Source organism: Podarcis pityusensis, assembly GCF_964106645.2.
Source record: "Podarcis pityusensis genome assembly, chromosome: 1".
Taxonomy (NCBI): domain Eukaryota; kingdom Metazoa; phylum Chordata; class Lepidosauria; order Squamata; family Lacertidae; genus Podarcis; species Podarcis pityusensis.
Window position 1 is genome coordinate 67,019,524 of NC_138028.1, and position 19,864 is coordinate 67,039,387.

Consider the following 19,864-nt stretch of genomic DNA (forward strand, 5'->3'; position numbering starts at 1 on the left):
GGGTCTGACCGCCACGGCGAAGGTGGAGACCCATTGAAATCACAAGCGGGAGAAGCTTGTGGACCTGGGATTCGGCTGGCACCTTTTGCGCCTCTCCTACTCACGGGGAAACCCTGTTTTGGGGATCCGGAGCGATGTGGGGTGAGTGGCGTGGTGCTTTGAATCGACTGCTTTTTTCACGGAGTGAAGCTGCATTGCTGTTGCCGGAGAGCGCTGACTTTTTCCTGTGGACAATTGGATTTTAAACAACTACTCGTGAGTAAATCGGAAAATTGGATTTTTAAATACTTTAATTTGGCACTGAAGCGGGAGGTCATAAACAGGAAGTCCGCCTTCCGTTTTTGTAAATAGACTGAAGCAAAGACGTTACAAGTTAAAGTCTTTGAAAGCTTTTGGCAAAGGATTAAATTTCCATCGGTTTAAAATACAAAACCCCTCTTGGAAGCAGGAGAAGAGGGGGAAATTTTGGATCTAGTGAGCCTGCAGGAGAGAGTGAAAAATCAAATTACCACTGCTCTGAACCTGGGAACAGGCTGCCAGATGACGTTTGGAGAGAGTGCATTTGACAGAACGGATTTGACAGCTAGCTAAATAAGAGTAAGATACTGTTTCCATTGTCCTTTTCTGCGCTTAAAAAAGAGGAAAAGTAACTGAAAATTTATCTTTAATGCTTGAGTTGTGCCTGAAAGAACTGATACAAGTGGAGACTGTTTCCCTCTAGAGGGAGCTTTTGAAACTGTTACAGGAGTGTAACTGGGGGATTTCCAGCTGCAGATAAGGATTCTGAGAACCAGAGAGTGACCTTGGACCATTTAAAAATGTTGACAGGAGAGGCCATTGTGACTGTTTTATGTAAGATAAGTTGTTCGCTGGGACAGCGTCACAAGAAGATGGATGACATGACTTTTAAAGTTGATAATTTGGAACAGAAAATGACTAATTTGAGTCAAAAAGCGAACACCAACACAGAAATAATTCAGGACTTGGTACAGGAATCCATTTTGGCAGGACAAATGGTGGAGGAGAAGGAGAATGCTGCTGTTGTTGAACATAATACAAGTGAGATCCGTGGCTTTACAGAAGCAAATTGAGGACTATAAGTTGAGGCCTTTTATGATTGAATCTAGGAAAAGTCAGACTCTGAGGAATGGATCCCGGCTTGGACTAAAGAAGGAAAGTTGGAAAGATCCCTCTATGCAGGGATTAACTGACTTTTGGGACATGGACTTGGGCCTGGAGGAGATTGAAGTTTTGGGGGCCTTTGGACTTGGAGGAATCTTGAAATATGCCCTGAAATACTTTATGGACTGTAGCTTTAACTATGGAAATTTGGCTGATCTGTTCAGAAGGAAGAAAAGGATTGACAGGTTGGAGCTTCCCCGAGATTTGCTCTTTAGCATTAAAGGAAATGAAGAAGACCTACAGAAGGGACTTGGAAAAGAGTTAAGAGCCTCGGACATAAGATCACCAGGTTGATGGACTTTATGGAGTTGACGGAAAGGACTGGCAGAATCCGAAACCAGGGAGAGGAGATGGTGGAAGAAGATTGGAAATTTAAAGTTTATATATAGACTTATGGTAAAACTAATGAGTGATAGAAAAATGGTGGAATGGTTTTTTATGGGCTTAGCAGAAATGTTATAAGGAGTTAAGCATATATAAGTATTTTAGTTTTAATGGAAAATAAGGTTAAAAAATACATTATTTACAATATGATAGAAAATGGAGAAAGATGGAAAGGATTTGCTGAAACAATTAATAGAAGTGGAATACAAAAAGGGAGGTGAGAGGAGGTCGAGGAAACAAGGGAATGAAAGATAGAGTACGGAGAAGAGATGATGTATGTTTTTAAATTGTTTTTGTTTTGTTTCATTTAGGGTTAAGGTTAGGGAGTGGGGTTTGTTTAGTTTAGTGGGGTTTGTTTAGTTTAGTTTAATGTGTTTAGTTTTTGAGTTTAGGTTGTGTTTTGCATTGTTTATATATTATATTGTATTGGTTTTTTCTTTTTGCTTTCCTCCTTTCTCTTTTTTTCTGTTTTTTTTCTTTTTTTTCTTTTTGTAATCTATAAAAGTAATAAATATTATTTAAAAGAAAAGAAAAGGAAGGTACCTTTTACCATATGTGGTGGGAATGTAGACATATAAAAAAATTCTGGGAAATGATATACAATGAATTGAAAAAAATGTTTAAAATAACATTTGTAAAAAAGCCAGAAGCCTTTTTGATAGGTATTTTAGATCAAGAATTACCAAAATTAGAAGACTAGAGAAATACCAATGAAAGAACAATGGCAAGAAAAATTGATGAACTATGCAGAGTTAGTGAAGTTAACAAATTACATGAAAAAGATAACAGTGACTTCAAAAAGGAATGGGAGCTATTTACAGTCTACTTGCAGAAACAACAAAAAAATGGACTCATTGGCAGGATTTGAATAAACTTTCACAATTTTATTGAGTTTAAACATAGAGGACAATATTGCAACAACACCTAATAGTATATATACATGCAGAATATAACAAACAATGTAACAAACCACAAGGGGAAGTTGAGGGAAGTCGGGTAAGGAGGGAGAAGATTGTAAATGTAATGGTAAGGTAGGACTGGATATTGGTATGTGATATATGGAATTTGCAATTATAAAACCGCAATAAAAATTCATTTTTTAAAAAAACAAAAAAACCAAAACCTATCTGATAAGAATTGTGTGTATGTACCACTATTCTATCCAACCATTATACCTTTGTCATTTAGCTGTTTTGGGCATGAATCAGGCAGTTTTCACAAGCTGGAAAAAAGGTGTTTTATGCCCCCCCCCTTTGTCACATTCCTAACTTCGTGTGGAATGCTGATGGCAAGTGAAAACCTGGGAATGCAAAAGCCTGATTTGTGTGATTTTTCTTCTGAGATGGGAATCATTGTTTGAATTGGGTAGCTTCAAGTGTAGGTGACTACATGGAGTAGGAAGAGAAAGGAGGAAAATTTCAGGTGGACCCCGAAGTATGCTTTATTGAACCCAAAGCTGTTCAAATATAAATTGTTCTTCAGGAGCGCAACCAAATCCCTTGGTCTTGAAATTCTTTTGCAAAATACATGGTGTACATGTCTCATACTAGCTATATGCATGACTGAGGGAAGAAATGTATATTCTGTGCTGGAAGATTAGAGGTCTTGACGCTGGCCAGTCATTTTGACTTGACACTTTTAAACCCCCTTAGAGAGAGGCTTAGCAGTAGTAGGCTGCAGGGCTCTAAACTTAAGGAGCTAGAGTCAGTCATGGCTTCCCTGTAAAAAAAAAAAAAAAAAAAAAAAAACATGGAAAATGCAGCTTGTTAAGGGTACTGAAAGTACTGTTATATCATTTTATGGTGTGCTACCTGCACAGATTGGTTGTGTGCCATCCAGCCTTCGCACCAATTAGTGACCTGGGTCTGGATTCTGGACTCAGTCTGGAGGAACATTTGAATTAAATGAATTGAATTAGGTGCATTAAAAATGGCATCTGGAGCCAACCATCTAGGCTGGATGGTAGGAAGAAAAGAGAATCTAATTTAGTGGTTCAACACACACACACACAAAATTTTTATTTTAGATTTTATTGGGGGGTACTACTGCTGCAGTTTTGTGTAAGCACAATAAAAATCTCTTTTTAAGAGAAGGTTGTTCTTTTTTTCTAAAGTACATATTCATAAAAAATAATGTTATGAAATTCTCCAACTGAAGTGGCATTTGGGGCATAATAGAACCATGGAATAATAAAGGTGTGTAATTGGAAGATTCTGCCCATCCTTAATGGCACACGTTGGGACTATATTCCTAGTCTGGGCTTCACGCAATAACATTTGCAACCTGCAAACTTGTGGTAGAGCATCACATGGAATGTCCCCACCCAAGTCCAACAGGTGGTTGCTGGAGTCAGACATGTTCATCCTTATTGTCTCCAGGTCAGCACCAATGTCATTTCTGTTCAGTGTTTCTGCCATCACAGCCGCATCGCCACTTTTGCAGTCTGCTCTACACTTCTGATAGCATCCTCCAAATCACTTTGAGTTGAGAAACAGTAGTTTCCATCTTCTTCTTTTGTGTGACCTCAAGAAGCTACCCTCCTGTTTTATCTTTGTTCCACAGCTGCTCATGTTTGGCCTGCTTGAGATTAGCTTTACGCTCAGCCGTAGGGCTGCCAGATTTCAAAAAGAAGCCAGGACACCCTGAAAGTTGTTGAGTTTTTTTTATATACACACACCCGGAATGTTGTTGGTTCCTCCCACTTTTGCTTCTGCAGCCCCCTGTGTCATCTCAGAGGGTTGGTGGGCCTTTTGAAACAGTGTGGAAGGTGAGGCAGGAGACTCAAGAGGAAAGGGAGATATTCTAAAATTCAACACATCCCTTCCATTCACAGAAGGCTTCACTGGAACAAAAAGCCTTCTTTGAGTGGAGGAAAACTATTGGATAAAACTCTTTATTTATTTAAACCTTTTAAAACCGCACCTCATTGCAATTGCCCTCATAAAGCAGTGTGCAAATTAATTGCACAATAAGCATAACTCTTGGCACTGAAATATTTTTCCCAGTTAACTGCAATGTTTCTGTTACATTCACAACATTCTAGTTTTAAGAGAATCTGCAAGTACAGCAGCCAACGCTTGAAATCTTGGTTCTCTGGAATCTTTCCCTAGAATGAGATTATATAAACTTTGTCCTTTTTATATTGGCCAAGCCTTGGAATTGCCTCCAAGCAATTTTATACATGCTAGTTTACTGTCAAAATGCACAGTATCCCTGATAGAGCGTTTTTTGGGTGGGGGGGAGTAGACCTTCATCTCACTTTTGTTTAGTTTTTTAAACAAGTCAGAGAATATCCCCATCTGTTTCTTTGCAGATGAAACTATAGAGTCTTTCATTAGCCTTGAGAATTCATCTCTCAAAAAATCCCAGTGTTGTTGATGCTGGTTAAATTCATGGAGTCTAATGAGAATTTATTCGTCCCCCTGAATTGCACATACTGTTCTTGTTTGCAATGCCTCAGGCTATTTTTAGCCTTAAATCTGCAAGATATCAGAACCATAGGTCACCCTCTATTGAACAGGGTTTGATCCCTTTCCACCCCCACCCTGAAATTTTTAGGATTTCATGTCTCTGGTGTATGCAGCCTGTGCTCTTCTAGTTTTCTTTTCTTTTTTTTAATATAGTTTTTCTTCCTCTTCTTTTGGAAGCTGTCTCTCTTGAGAGCATAACTGGGTTATACTGGAGACATATAATTTAATGTTAAATTAAATTACATCAGATTCAGTGATGCCTGCAACACCAGTTAGATTCCCCAGACGATTCTGGGAAATGATTCCCCAAATTTCATGGGAAAAGAAGAGAACTAGAACGTCACATTTGCCTCATGCACATTAGCTCAAAATAGTAAAGAGAGGGAGAAAAAGCAATATTTTGCAGGGTCATGTAAAGCATCTACTTAAAGTATTGCAGGCTCTTTCAAGCACCAATGCCATGGATTACATATTCAAGTTAAAATCTAGTGTACTTGCTTGTGACCAATAACCACCTTGATTTTTCATATTTTCCCTCTCTTTACATTTTATCTTTAATAGGTGGCCAGTTTCTTAAAATCTGCTTCTTGCTCTGACTCCACATTGTGTGCATTCGGTATGAATCAAAACCACGTTGCAGAGGCGTGCATGTGAATAGTGTTACCTTGTGAGCAGGTCTCATCTTGCAGGCCTTTCCCGTTGTCAAAATGCTGTCAGCAACTCCCAGCCCAGGAAAGTATAAAGATAAGGGCAGATTTCTTACCGTCCTTTTTTTATTCAGTATTCACAGAGAGAGGCTATAGAATCCGGCCTGTTGGATAATGGCGTTGTCCTGAGTGAATCTCCAGCCCCATTCTCTCCCACTTCCTCATTCGTCATCTCTATGGGTGCTGCTACGTGCCCTCTGTCTTTGAGCTCTTTGTTCTCCTACGTTCTGGCTCTCCGGGTTCTGGGAGAGGGGAGTCTGGAATGCTTTCCAATGACGTGTCTGCCAGGTGTTGCTCTGGCTCTCCCATGATTTCCCAACTTTCCCCCTCATCTGCCTCTGAGCTGTGACCTCCCTCAGACCCCTGTTGTAAATCTATACCGTCTTCCTCTTCCTCCTCCCTGGAAGGGTCAGGCTGAGGAGATGATCTCCACCATTCCTCCTCTGCCCAGTTCCTGACACCCATTGAGACACCCTTTGGCAGGTCATGAAATCCATTGGAAAGTCTTATATAAATTAGCTGGCTCACATATTCTCACTGTTCCATAGAATACCATAGAATCGTATCGAGTTGGAAGGGACCCTGTGGATCATCTAATCTAACCCCCTGCAATGCAGTAAAATGCAGCTGTCCTTTATGGGGATCAAACCTGCAACCTTGACATTGTCGGCACCATGCTCTCACCAGCTGAGCTATGCAGCTTCACCCACATTTGCAAAGACGTCTTGTGAAAGCCTGGCTGCGGCAGGGGCACATAATTAATCAGAAAACGTCTTTCTGTGTCTTCCCTTCCTCACAATGAACTTCTTTTAGAGAATGGAGCACACAGAATGCTAATTACATTTTATTTAAACAAGCCATAGCTTTGCTTATCCAAAGTTAGTTTTGTTTTACCGCTGTTCCTCTCATGCTTTTGTTGTTTGATGAGCAGTGTGATCAAACAAACTATGGTTAGCCAATGGTTCAGAATTCACATGCAACAAACAGCAAGCCAAAGTTAAAACTAGCATGGTTCATAAGACAACAACAAACCATGGCTTCAGATTGTGTGTTGCCGGCAGTAAAGAAATCAAGACCAGGGTTTATATATCTCACTAAGCCATGGTTTCTCCTGCCAACCTAGCAGTTCGAAAGCATGTCAAAGTGCAAGTAGATAAATAGGTACTGCTCTGGCGGGAAGGTAAACAGCGTTTCCGTGCGCTGTTCTGGTTCGCCAGAAGTGGCTTATGTACGCCGGCTCCCTCGGCCAATAAAGCAAGATGAACGCCGCAACCCCAGAGTCGGTCACGACTGAACCTAATGGTCAGGGGTCCCTTTACCTTTACCTTAAGCCATGGTTTAATAAACAACTGTTTAGCCTTATTCACAAGCGAGACCTCTTATCGTTTCCACAGAGATACTGCTGAAAATAGCTTATGTGGGTGAATTGTACTCATTCCACTTTTAATATGGAGGGCTACTTGCCACATGGATTCTCTGTCCCTCCCAGCAGCTGCTCACTATGAGGAGCAGGAGTTAGTTTTTCTGTTTTTCTTGGAACTTGAAGGAGAGTCCTCGTTCCTTTGAAAGAATGGAAGGACAGTCTAAAATAACCCAAAGGGAGGGTTTTGTAATTTGAAATATCTCCATCTTCTAAGAAAAAAAAAATACTTTCTTGAAGCATCTTGGTATATATTTCTTGTTTTTCAGCATTGGGCTGGTGCAACTGTCTTGTTTTTGTGTAGGAAAAATGACCACTTGCATTTGTATTGCTACAGTATTTGAAATCTTCGTAAGAAATTCCCTCCTAGACAAATGGCAGGCATAACTTGTCACCATCATGAGTGCTTAATCATCCAAGGCCCTTTTATCAGAGAGAAAATGAATCAATCTGGAAAAGAGCTGGATGTTAGGTATTGACAGCTTAATTAAAATTATAACAGAGAAAGAGACCAAAATGGTTGTTAGAATTTCCCTTTGCCAGTCTATTACATATGGTTTCCTAACCACACTTTGCATTCAGAAGCATTAGTAGAATCCAGACTTTCATAATAATCTTAGAGCCTGTTTTTTGTCTGAAAGAACTAAAGTCTCAAAACTTTATGCTGATTTCCCTAAGGTGCTCAAATTGCTGGCTCCTCTAGAGGTAACTAATAGCAGTCTTAGGCATGTCTACCCAGAAGTAAGTCCAAATAAAATCAATGATATTTACACCCAGCTAAGTATGAATGTTGTATTTAACAGTGAACTACTAATGAGGTTTTTGTGATAGTTCTCACAACACTGTAGTCAACAGGTACTTACAAAGTGGCACATTGCTAGATAGCTAGTAAGTGTATGCTTCAACAGTTGAAAAGAATTGAGATTTTATATCGGCATTTAATACCATTCTACCACAACGTCTGATGTCTAAACTGGAAGATCTGGGGCTTCCGTTATCACTTTGTGGGTGGATATTGGACTTTTTGTCAGACCGCCCCCAGAGGGTTCGGATGGGCCCCTATACCTCTAATATGCTCAAGACTAACATAGGAACACCACAGGGATGCGTACTCAGTCCGCTCCTTTATATTCTCTACACGTATGATTGTGTCGCTACTCACCCTAGTAATAGGGTTGTCAAATTTGCAGATGACACAACCGTGATTGGGCTCATCTCTGAAAGGGAGGGTGAAACGGATTATAGAGATGAGGTGGAGCGGCTGACAGAGTGGTGCAGAGCTAACAACTTGCTCATAAATACAAGGAAGACAAAGGAGCTTGTGGTGGACTTCAGGAGACAGAAGAGCAACGTCCAGCCACTTTTGATTGATGGGGTCTGTGTGGAGAGGGTAACAGCCCTGAATGGGAAGCCCGGACTTTGAAAGTCATCTAATCTCCCTTGCTGTATTATAATGTATTGATTAATTAGTGTTTTTATGGAGCAGTCAAGTAATTGCGTTGTCCCCGAAGGGGGCAATGACAATAAAGATATTATTATTATTATATCAGGTTGAAAAGGAAAGGGATGGCAGCCCACCTCATTTCAAGATTATGCATTTTAACTGTGTGTAGAAGCTGTGTTGCTATCACAGGTATGACACAGTGAATACTTCCTTGCTGTTTATCAAACGACTGCACAAATCTGAAAAATAAAAAGTTTCCATTAGTGTATTGGAAATTGTCCATTGGGCAGGATGATCTGCTACACAAAAATGGATGTAACAAACATTTTACAAGAAATTTCATTGTACATACAGACACATTCACTTGATATTAAGATGACTGTTTTTAATGCCTTCAGCAATAAATAATTGTACTTTGGGGATATAAGTGTAAGCCTATCATAAACCCATTGGTTAAGACTGGTACATTTCAGTTTTCTTTTCTACCTTTTCATTTGATATGCAACAAAGATGAAAAACTGTTAATGGTGGAGATAGTCCAGATACTGCTGGCAAAAGATACCGAAATGTAGAAATACGAAATTACATCTGTTAGGGTGTTGTGGAAATAGATATGGCATCACAATTCACACAATCAGTTCTCACCTGGGACTCAGCTTCATTGGCAAAGAAAAGGCGTTTTATATGTGTTGTTTGTGACACCAGATGGCGCTTTGGAGTTCCGTTTGAGCCAACCCGATTTCTCATACAAAGTTTAAAACGCGTTTAACTGAAATGCTTCTTTGATGTGTCTGGATCCAGCCCTGCTTGAAGCACCTGAAGTGTGTTTTGTGATGCACTTGATTGTACGCTCTGCCTTTTTTTTCTAAGCTGCAATGTTGGGCTCATAAACTTTCCTTATTATTATAAAAAAAATCCTTCCAGTAGCACCTTTAAGACCAACTAAGTTAGTTCTTGGTATGAGCTTTCGTGTGCAAGCACACTTCTTCAGAAGTGTTTTTATTTATTTTTTTATTATTATTATTATTTTTATTTTTTTTAATTTTTGTTTTGACTATGGCAGACCAACACGGCTACCTATCTGTTTCCTTATTATTATTTCTGATGTGAAAACAACATTTACATGGAAGTAAGTTTGGGCCGTGCCAGATTTTTTGGAGGTTTGTTTTTCAGTGCAAACATTGATAAGGCATCAGTAATGTGGGAAATTTCCCACCTGAATTGATTTCCCACCAAATCATTTGTAGTCCTTAGTGTGGAGTAATGGGGGGAAATAAGATACTTTGCTGGTTTCAACTAATTCAGTGTGCTAGTGGAAGCCAGAACAAGCACTCCCACATGCACAGGGGAGTTTCTCTCCCCCCCCCCCCATCCGCAAATCCACAATGGAAGGGTGGGAGAACCCCAAAAACAGCACCGGGGGGGAGATCATTCTGACTGGCAAATAAAAAGGCTTGTGCTGACAGAATGATTATATCAGTGGTACGTTGGTACTGATTATATCAGTGGTACTGCCTTTTCGAAAACGTGAAAAGGTTTGGAAAAAAAATGTGAAGACCATTCATCCCAGCTTCAAGTAAATGCTGTTGCTTCACTGGAACCGAGGTCAGGTTCTTAAAATACTCATGTGGATAGAAATAAAGGTAAAGGACCCCTGACAGTTAAGTCCAGTCGCGAACGACTCTGGGGTTGCGGCGCTCATCTCACTTTACTGGCCAAGGGAGCCGACGTTTGTCCGCAAACAGTTTTTCCGGGTCATGTGGCCAGCATGACTAAGCCGCTTCTGGCGAAACCAGAGCAGCACATGGAAACGCCGTTTACCTTCCCGCCAGAGCGGTACCTATTTATCTACTTGCACTTTGACGTGCTTTCGAACTGCTAGATTGGCAGGAGCAGGGACCGAGCAACGGGAGCTCAGCCCGTCGCGGGGATTCGAACCACTGACCTTCCGATTGGCAAGCCCTAGGCTCAGTGGTTTAGACCACAGCACCACTCACATCCCAATACTCGTGTGGATACCCAGGGACAAAGCACACATGTACAGCTGTTGTGTCTTCATGTGCATATGTTTTAATGAGAAGGACTGGGATGATAGAAGTGGGTGGTTCATATTTGAGGTGTTGCCTGTCATTTTGTATTTAGACTGTCACACTGAAGCACAGAGCAACTGTCCCTTTTTAAGGGTACTTGGATTATACTTCAAACGTTTTTAATAACATAACTTAAAAGCTACTTTTATGTGCATTTTCTTAGGGAAAGTATTGCTGGATTCAGAACCACCTGACCTAGTAGATCTGGAAGCCAGAGGCTTTGAATATAGTGTTGCCTGAAGCCTCCTGCTTTAAGGATACACCTTGTTGTAAAAGAAGTTCCTTTAAATATGAGCGTGGTCTCATCCCTGAAACTTGTTTTTAATATTGAGATTTGGTCTTTGTAAAATAGGGAAGGCAAGAGAGTCTCTGAGCTGGACCAGATTAAAGGGAATGGCTTTCTAGCCAGAGGGGATGGCTTTAAGGCAGTCCATTAGTTGCGGTAATTAACAGCTGCAGTTTATCCCAGAAAATCACCAGTCCTTAGATCACATCTAAAATTGGCATCTTTGTTGCATTTTTTCCTCCTTCAGCAGGGATCCTGTGCTTTATTAACAGCTGCATAAAGGATAAAAACTCAGTAGGTGAAGGTTTTCCATTCTACATTTCCATTCTGACAAAAAAAAAAACATTGTCCTGTTTAATGTCTGTTTACCACAAAAGGCATAGAGAAGCTGCTAAGCGGAGAATATGTGTCTTAAGAATGAGTATTCTTTATCATAGGCACCTTAAATTTTTCTTTATTTATTAAATTTGGATCCAGGAAATCTGCCATTACATACACTGTACGGTGTAACAGAAATGCTGTCTCATTCAGCCAATGGCCACATTTGAACATCAAACTGAGCCATCGTTTAGGGTGTTGTGAATGAATGTGGCCTCCCCTTGGGCTCGCACCCACACCCACAACTTCCTTGTCTTCTTACACATCCAAGAGAAAAGGAGTTCAGAAGCTTTCACTTTCAGTTCACAATGTCATCACAACTGAGGACTATGGTTAAAATTAACCGTGGTTAATTTTAACAAGCCAGCTGCTGAAACCACAGTTTAATTTGGGCTGTTGTTGTTAATTAAGCAGGTGGAGACTTGGCATGTTCGTATCGTGTTAGGCCATTGTTTTAACATGATGCCTGAACACAGTACTTTTGGACCTACACAAACCTCTTTAATAGCAGTTGGATGATCTTTAACTACTCCCATCATTTTCATCATTACAAGAAATCTGATTTTGTTGTTGCACAAGAGGGTTTTGCACTTAGCAGACACATAGGCCATTGCAGTCGTTCATGAAATGAACCCTTTGAGAGTTTGAGCAAAGTTTTATATTAAATGTCATCAACAGTATTGCTAGGTGAATGTTTCTTTACACTGAGTATTTCTAGATTACAGGTATAATCTCTTTCACTATTTTGATTCATTATATATTTAAGCACAGACATTTCCTTACAGAATTCAGAACCTGCAACGGCTAAGGCAGTGTCTACTTCATTTCCCACTAGACAAATATTTGATCAGAGTAGAGTCACCGTGACAATTAATTGATGGCCATTCCAAATTCATTATTAGGCAAATGAAGCTGTTCCTTTCGCACAATGATTTATTTATTTTTTGCTCATGCTCCCTATGCACCCTTGTGCCTTCTCCAAACCCACTCTGGAAGGTTGAGGGGAAAGGTCAGAACAGTTTGGGGGGGCAGTTAGAGGATATGGCGGCAATGTAGCATTGCACTGCCAGAAATCCTGCATAACAGAACTTCTTTGTTGGGTACTTCCCAAAGTGTTTAGCTTTGCTTGCTAAATTAGATCACTCTCTAGGGCACTTATAAGAAAATCAAGGCAAACTACCTCATCCAAATTGCCCTATTTTTCTCAATCCATTCCCCCCCCCCCCTTTAAAATCCATATCATTGTGCAGTGTGTCTTCATACTGGAGCTGGTACCCTCAATGGCATGACACTGTATTTTTCTGGTGCCTTATTTATTTTATTGCCATCCTTTTTTTGTAAAATGCTTTGAGGCTTTTTCTACAATTAAGGGGTATTTCAATTTCATTAAAATAAGTGATGAGGAACCAGGATGTAGAAGCTGGTATGTTTCAGTAGTAATAAGCTAAGAGTAGGCTTACGTTTCTGCGCTCTGCCTCTCATCTAGTTAACCTGGTTAGTCCAATAAAAGGCAACTCTGTTTCTGTTCAGATTTCAATTTTCTACTACCTGTTAATGCTTCAGACTGTTGATTACATTTTAGTATCATTCTGGTAGGCTTCTCAAATATATCCACAACCTTTAGCCTAGTAACCCAAACCATCCGCTGAGTATCATTGCTAATGTAATAGTCTCTTTAATTCTAAATGCTCTGTTTCAGAATACTGAAATGTTTTCTCTATAGGCCATTGAAGCCTATTACAGAAAAGTAAACGAAGTCCTGAATGAAATTGTGAGACTGTGATTAAGAGCGTGTTATTTTAAGGCGAGCGCAGCCGATAAAATGAATGTGACATTTTATTATGTGTATAGTGTCACGAAAGCTTTGTCGCGGAGTGCTTTGTATAGGCTTTTGTTTTAGCGCTAATGCTTTTCCCCTTTTCCACACAGATTAAGTACCTGAAGTACAAGTAGGAAACCATTTTCTTATGAGCAGCCCCAGTGGAGGCTGGTCCATTTGGTGTGAATGGGGCAATGGGACGCACCAACCCAAAGGGCTTTTAGGGAATCCAGCTTAGCCTGAGGAAGGTGCGAGGATTGCTGGCGCGTATCTCAGTCTTCCCTCAACCCCTTATTTCCAAACAGAGCAGAGGTTGGCACTGCTTGCCAGCTTCCTTCTCCTGGGCCTCAGCATTGCCCTTGTAGAACTGAGTGGGGAGGAGGGGAGGGTGGGAACAAAACTAGAACTGGCTCTCTTTGCCTGTCAGTGGCTCTGGATCCACCTGGATCCCTACCAGTCACCAATGGGCACCAGCCAGCACTGCCATTTATTTTACATACGAGTAAATGGCCTCAAAATGACTGTCTTAGTTAAGGATGGTAGCCTACCAACATGGTGCCTGGTAGCATTCAACATTATGTTGCAGTCACATGTTCAGGGATCCCAGAGATTTGCAAAGCTGCAATGCAACATGTGATCACAACACCTTTAAAAACAATCACATTTCAATCTGTCTTGCATTCATCTAAATAGAGTAACCACTGGAGTATTTCTGAAGAGAGTTCTGCACTTACAAACACCTTATGAGCTCTTCAAAGCCGTTCCTTTACTAAATTTGGATTTTTTTTCTTTTTTAAGTCATAAAAGCCTACCTCATGTAAGCCTAATAATGCTTACAAAAGTTTCTCGTACAGCTTGGTAAGATCTCTCTTAGCACTTGCTTCTGCCACCTCTCTCACCATCAGTACTGCCTAAGCTTTGAACTTTCAATATGATCTGATTAGAAGTAGACTCTCATAGACAGTGCAGGAAATGAGTAGGCTGGCTTGTTGACTGCAGCTGGTAACACAAGAGAGGCTCTTGCTAAGGAAAGGTGAATGACAGTCAAGAGCCAAACTTACTTCCAATGTTTCATTCAGGTATAGCAACATCACTATGTCAGCATAGCATCTCCTTCCCCTCCCTTTGCCAGTCCATTAGATGGGATTTAGTCAAGACTGACTGTTCTGTCCCCCCCCCCCCCCGTTCCTGAGAATTATGAGATAATTTAGTTTCTGTGTCCATTCATTTTTTAATTAAGTTGTTAAGAGACACAGGGTTTTGGGTGGCCATGTGTACTCATATATGAACTCATGCTACAGCAGAGGCCTGTGCACTTGTCCGTCTCCTTTTTCAGTGTGGATAATTGCGACGTGCTGAGTGGAAGAATCTTTAATTTATTAAGATTTCACAATTCATATGCCATCTAGGACACAGGGGAGACATAAATTTTCTCCCTGGTGCTGGTGATGAAAGTAGAAGGTGCTGCCAAAAGAGCTGCACCAGTGTAAGATTTCAACGACCAGATACTCTTGTTTGTTTATAGCACCCAGTGAAGTCATCCTGCTCCCATAAGAACGTCCACTTAAACAGCAGAATTCCTGCAGCCCTGCAGGCTCACCAAATCTGTTCTGAGGATTGCCTCAGGTTTCCAGAGTGGATTTGCAGAGAAACATGGGAGACATACCTCTTGAATTGTCTGCATATAAATCCATAACTCATGTCATAATGGAGATGAGACCCAAAAGTTGTGAATTCTTGGTTGGTGAAAGTCCTACACTCAAAGACCTTTGAGCATTGTCTTACAGTCAGGAGCAATGAAGGCAGAGGGAAGCAGATCCTCCGCACCCCTTCTTGCTTCCATGCTTCTTCCTATGCACTCTTTCGCGCATGCTAACACACAGAATACAGAGCCCCTCAGAGTGTGCTGCTGGTGACTCTCCCTTCTTTTTGCTCCTTCAGCTTCTATATGGATTGGGAATTGGAATTAGGGCAGGGAAGTCTCTGTTATCCTCAGGGCACTTGCACCCCAAGGGCTTATTTTAGTTCAGCTATTCGTTGAAGGTTGGTTATACATAAAATCATGCTTAGGCTGGCTTGTGCCCAGCATGTACTGAAGCCTGAGAATCTAATTGGAAATGAGAAGGTGCAAAATAATAAAGATTGCACCTTTATTAATTTTTCCCCACCACAGTAAATTGCCATGATCCCTTTGGTCCACTATTTCCCAGCATTTTTTCCAAACAGCTCAGCATGTGGTAGAGGTACTTGTGCTACACAGTTGCTTTGGGCTATATGAAAAACACGCAGTGTGATTTATCAAATTTGCTGATGTTTGTCACATCAGTCTTTTGTATTTCAGTTTTATTAAAGTTTGCCAGAAGCTGTAATAGATGCTAGCAGTGCAGGCCAAACAGTGGGTAATCCTCTAAGGATTCAATCCAAGCCTCTATTTGATTTGTAAAGCTGGCTTTTGAGCATAGGTGCACCACATGTTCTCCAAACCGACAACATATTGCCTGTGGCAAAATTTGAATTGTACATCTGAAGCCGTACTGAGCCCCTGTGTTTATCACTGCCATGGTGTTTCAACGTCTTATATTTTTTAAGGCTCTGAGGCAGAGATTCAAACTGTGAGTTTGATTTCTCCTTTTAGCCCTTCTTTTGTGCTTTTCTGGTCATGGGTTTTATTTTCATTTTAGATAGCTTCAGCGATGAAGTGAGTTTTGTCTGGAACACTGTGCATTAAGTTGTCCAGGTTGCCCTAAGTTGCGCTAACAGAGGCAGACACCGTGACATTGGAATTCAGGCACACCAAACTAGTCAAGTTCACACTTACTAAGCAAGTGTTTCCACAGGACACTCTAGCAGAAGAACATAAGAAGAACCTGCTGAATCAGACCAATGGTCCATCTATTCCACCATCCTGTTCTCACAATAGTCCTCTTGATGCCTGTGGGAAACTTGCAAAGTGGACATAACTCAGCCCACCTGCCACTCCCAGTGACTGGTACTCAGGGGCATACTGCCTATTGCTAGGACTTTAAAATTATTAATTGGTCTAGAACTGCATAGGGGTGATAGCATACAAACAGCCAGCGACTCCCCAAACTTGTGGGTGAGTGGAATAGGGGACGCATCACCTGGACCACTAGCTGGTCCAGCTAGTGACAGACAAGTGTAGTATAGGGCATTTTATTATTTAGCAAGAAAATAAATAAATGATGAGCATCCTTCTCACCCAGAAAGAGTTTAAACACTTACAAGTAGAAGAAGACATTCGTCACCTCTGGAGGTGGGAATTCAACCTCACAGCAGGTAGCTGTGGGTTCTCCTCCTTGCTCTTGTTAACTTCTCTTGTCTTGTACAAATCATGACATTAAACTTCAATCTCTGATTGGTTAGGGACCTCTAAATGGGCATCGCCCCTTTCCTGGAGGGGTGTGTGTTAATAATTAATTCAATTTTTGCAACAACAAAAAACCCTGACTGTTCCTCGTTTTCTGTCCTACTGCCTTGTTCATTCATCTCTGATCTCCGGACATCTCTTGGTTTCCCCCTAAAAATAGGTACTTATTCTGAATAGTGTTCCCTGATATGCCGACTTTTCTTGCCTTCCAATTTCAGTTCTGCATTCTGTGTTCCCATCCTGTTATCCTTAACATTTGTACCCCAAACGTACTAGATGATGATGATTGATTAAATTCGTTAGTCACCTTTTTTTGCCACAGCAGTGCAAAGCGACTTAACAATATTTTAAGCAAAAAAACCAGCATTATATTTCCCCCTCTTGAAATCCTTTTCCTATGTATAAGATACTGTCAGCATATGTTTATATACTGAAACGTGTTTTCGCTGAAATGGTAAATCTAAAACTCCCAGCACACTGTCAGTGGAGGTAGAGCAGAGCCATCACAGCTAGTAGCTGTTGAGAGCCGGGTCCTCCATAAATTTGTATAATCCTCTTAAAGCCAGCCATGTTGGTGGCCCTCGTTGCCTGCTGAGGGAGCAAGTTCCATAGTTGCTGCCTGGAGAAGAAGCTCTTTATCTGTCCCAACTCTTCTGACATTCAGCTTCATTGGATGTTCCTGAGTTCTAGTGTTATGAGAGCGGGGGGGGGGAAGAAAACTTTAATTTATCCACTTTAAGCACACCATACATAATTTTATACCCCTCTATCTTATCTCCTCTTATTCACCTTCTTTCCTAAACTGAAAATCCTCGAATATTGTAACCTTCTCTCCTTGGGGAGTTGTTCAAGCCCTTGGTTGCTCTTTTCTGAACCTTTTCCAACTCTACCATATCCTCTTTGAGGCAAGGCAACTGTACACCGTATTCCAAATGCAGAATTATAATATTGTCAGTTTTATTTTCAGTTCCTTTCCTAATTACAGCTATTGCACACTGGGTTGGCATTTTCATCAAGCTATCTGCTATTACCTTGAAGGTCTCATTCCTCGTCACTTTCCGCCAGATCAGAGCCCCATGTGAAATTAAGATACAGTGATACCTCGGGTTAAGTACTTAATTCATTCCGGAGGTCCGTTCTTAACCTGAAACTGTTCTTAGCCTGAAGCACCACTTTAGCTAATGGGGCCTCCCGCTGCCACCGTGCCGCCAGAGCACGATTTCTGTTCTCATCCTGAAGCAAAGTTCTTAACCCGAGGTACTATTTCTGGGTTAGCGGAGTCTGTAACTTGAAGCATATGTAACCCGAGGTACCACTGTATTTTATTTACCCCAACGTGCATCACTACCCTGTTTACATTGAACTGCACTTGCCATTTTACCACCAATTCATTCAGTTTTAGAGGGGTCCTTCTGGAGTTATTCAAACTCTCTTTTTGTTTTAATGACACTGAACAATTTTGTATCATCAGCAAACGGGGCCACTTCACTGCACACCCCTAAACCTATATCATTTATGAACTAATTAAAAACACAGGTCCCAGTACCAATTTCTTGGGGAACTCCATGTTTGCATTTCTCTCCATCTAGAAAACTGATCACTTATTTCTCTCTGCTTACTGCTGCTTAACCCATTTCTGATCCACAAGACGAGCTTTCCTCTTATTCCATGACTGCTAAGCTTACTCAGGAGTCTTTAGTGAGGTACTTTGCTGAAAGCTGTTTGAAAGTCAAAGTATGTCATTTGGCTCAACTCAAGCTATATGTGTGTTGACACTGTCAAATACCCAATAGATTTGTGAAACAAGATTTGACCTTGCAGAAGCCATGCTAACTCTACTTCAGCAAGTCTTGTTCTTCTAATGCTTGTTTATTTTTGTATCTTTAACAATACCATCCTAAAGGTAAAGGTAAAGGGACCCCTGACCATTAGGTCCAGTCGTGACCGACTCTAGGGTTGCGTGCTCACACTCATCTCGCTCTATAGGCCGAGGGAGCCAGCGTTTGTCCACAGACAGCTTCTGGGTCATGTGGCCAGCATGACTAAGCCGCTTCTGGCGAACCAGAGCAGCACATGGAAATGCCGTTTACCTTCCCGCTGGAGTGGTACCTATTTATCTACTTGCACTTTGACATGCTTTTGAACTGCTAGGTTGGCAGGAGCAGGGACCAAACAATGGGAGCTCACCCCATCACAGGGATTCAAACTGCCAACCTTCTGATCGGCAAGTCCTAGGCTCTGTGGTTTAACCCACAGCGCCACCCACGTCCCTAATACCATCCTAATACCATCCTATGTCAATACTAAACCTTGATCATCAGAGGGTCACCATTATCCTCATTGTAACAGGCATTTCTGATGGAGTAGTTTACACTGATTAGTGAGTCTGATCTTATCATAGCATATGTAATTCTAAAAGGATTGTGTTCTTACCTTGCTTTCGTTATAGAAATAATGCAAAATAAATGCAACTGCTGTTAATGAAAATATAAGCTTTGGAGACAAATTACATGAAATCCTAAATAAAGATTTAAGTATTGAAATTGAAGAGGCAGGCCTTTCAAATTTTCCACTCTAGTTAATATGATTTCTTCAGGTAAATTAGCTTGAAGCGTTAAGAACATCCCTGTTTTACTACAAATCATTATTTCAATTTGATGCAAAATGTCATGGAGATTTCTAGTTTCAAGATCACATATTAATATGACTCAGTAGAAATGTACACAGTAAGCTTTGTGCTTTCTGGTGTTTTCAAATTCAATTATAATCAAACAGCCCTAAAAAGAGACTTCTTTCCTAGTGTAGATTTTTATTACCAAATGTGAAAGATTCTTATGATTCAAAGAATACAAACGTGAAATTTTACTTGAAATAAAATGTTTCCTAGTGTTAGTAGGGCAGCCTTTCCTCTCGGTTTGCATATCTGCTTGGCAGGAGTGGTTGGTAATTGGGGCACAGATAATAATGACTTGCTTCTAGCAGGCAGCTATGCTAACAGGAAGTGAGGGATGAAATGTGAGAAACCTTAGGAACTTCCTGCAAGGCCTCAGGAACTCTTGAAATGGTTCAGAGCAACCTTCTCCAACCTTGTTCCCTCGCTTGGTGAATCATTCTCATTGTGCAATTATTTGGCTGAATGTCACCCAGTACCTCACAAAATATTGCCTCTGAAGGTGAAGATTTCGTTTAACTGTACTTCATACCATCCTTTCTACTCCTTCCCGGGTGGCTCCTTCTGTAGCCAAAAGCACAAGCCATACACAAGAGCAAGGTACAGAAGTGCAGAAAAACTTGAG

General features: G+C 40.9%; 1 protein-coding gene across 5 annotated transcripts in view; it reads left to right on the forward strand.

Annotated features, from left to right (window-relative positions):
• The window catches only part of SYT9 (synaptotagmin 9), a 90,282-nt gene that overhangs the window by 59,392 nt on the left and 11,026 nt on the right, over positions 1-19,864 (forward strand). The window lies entirely within an intron of this gene.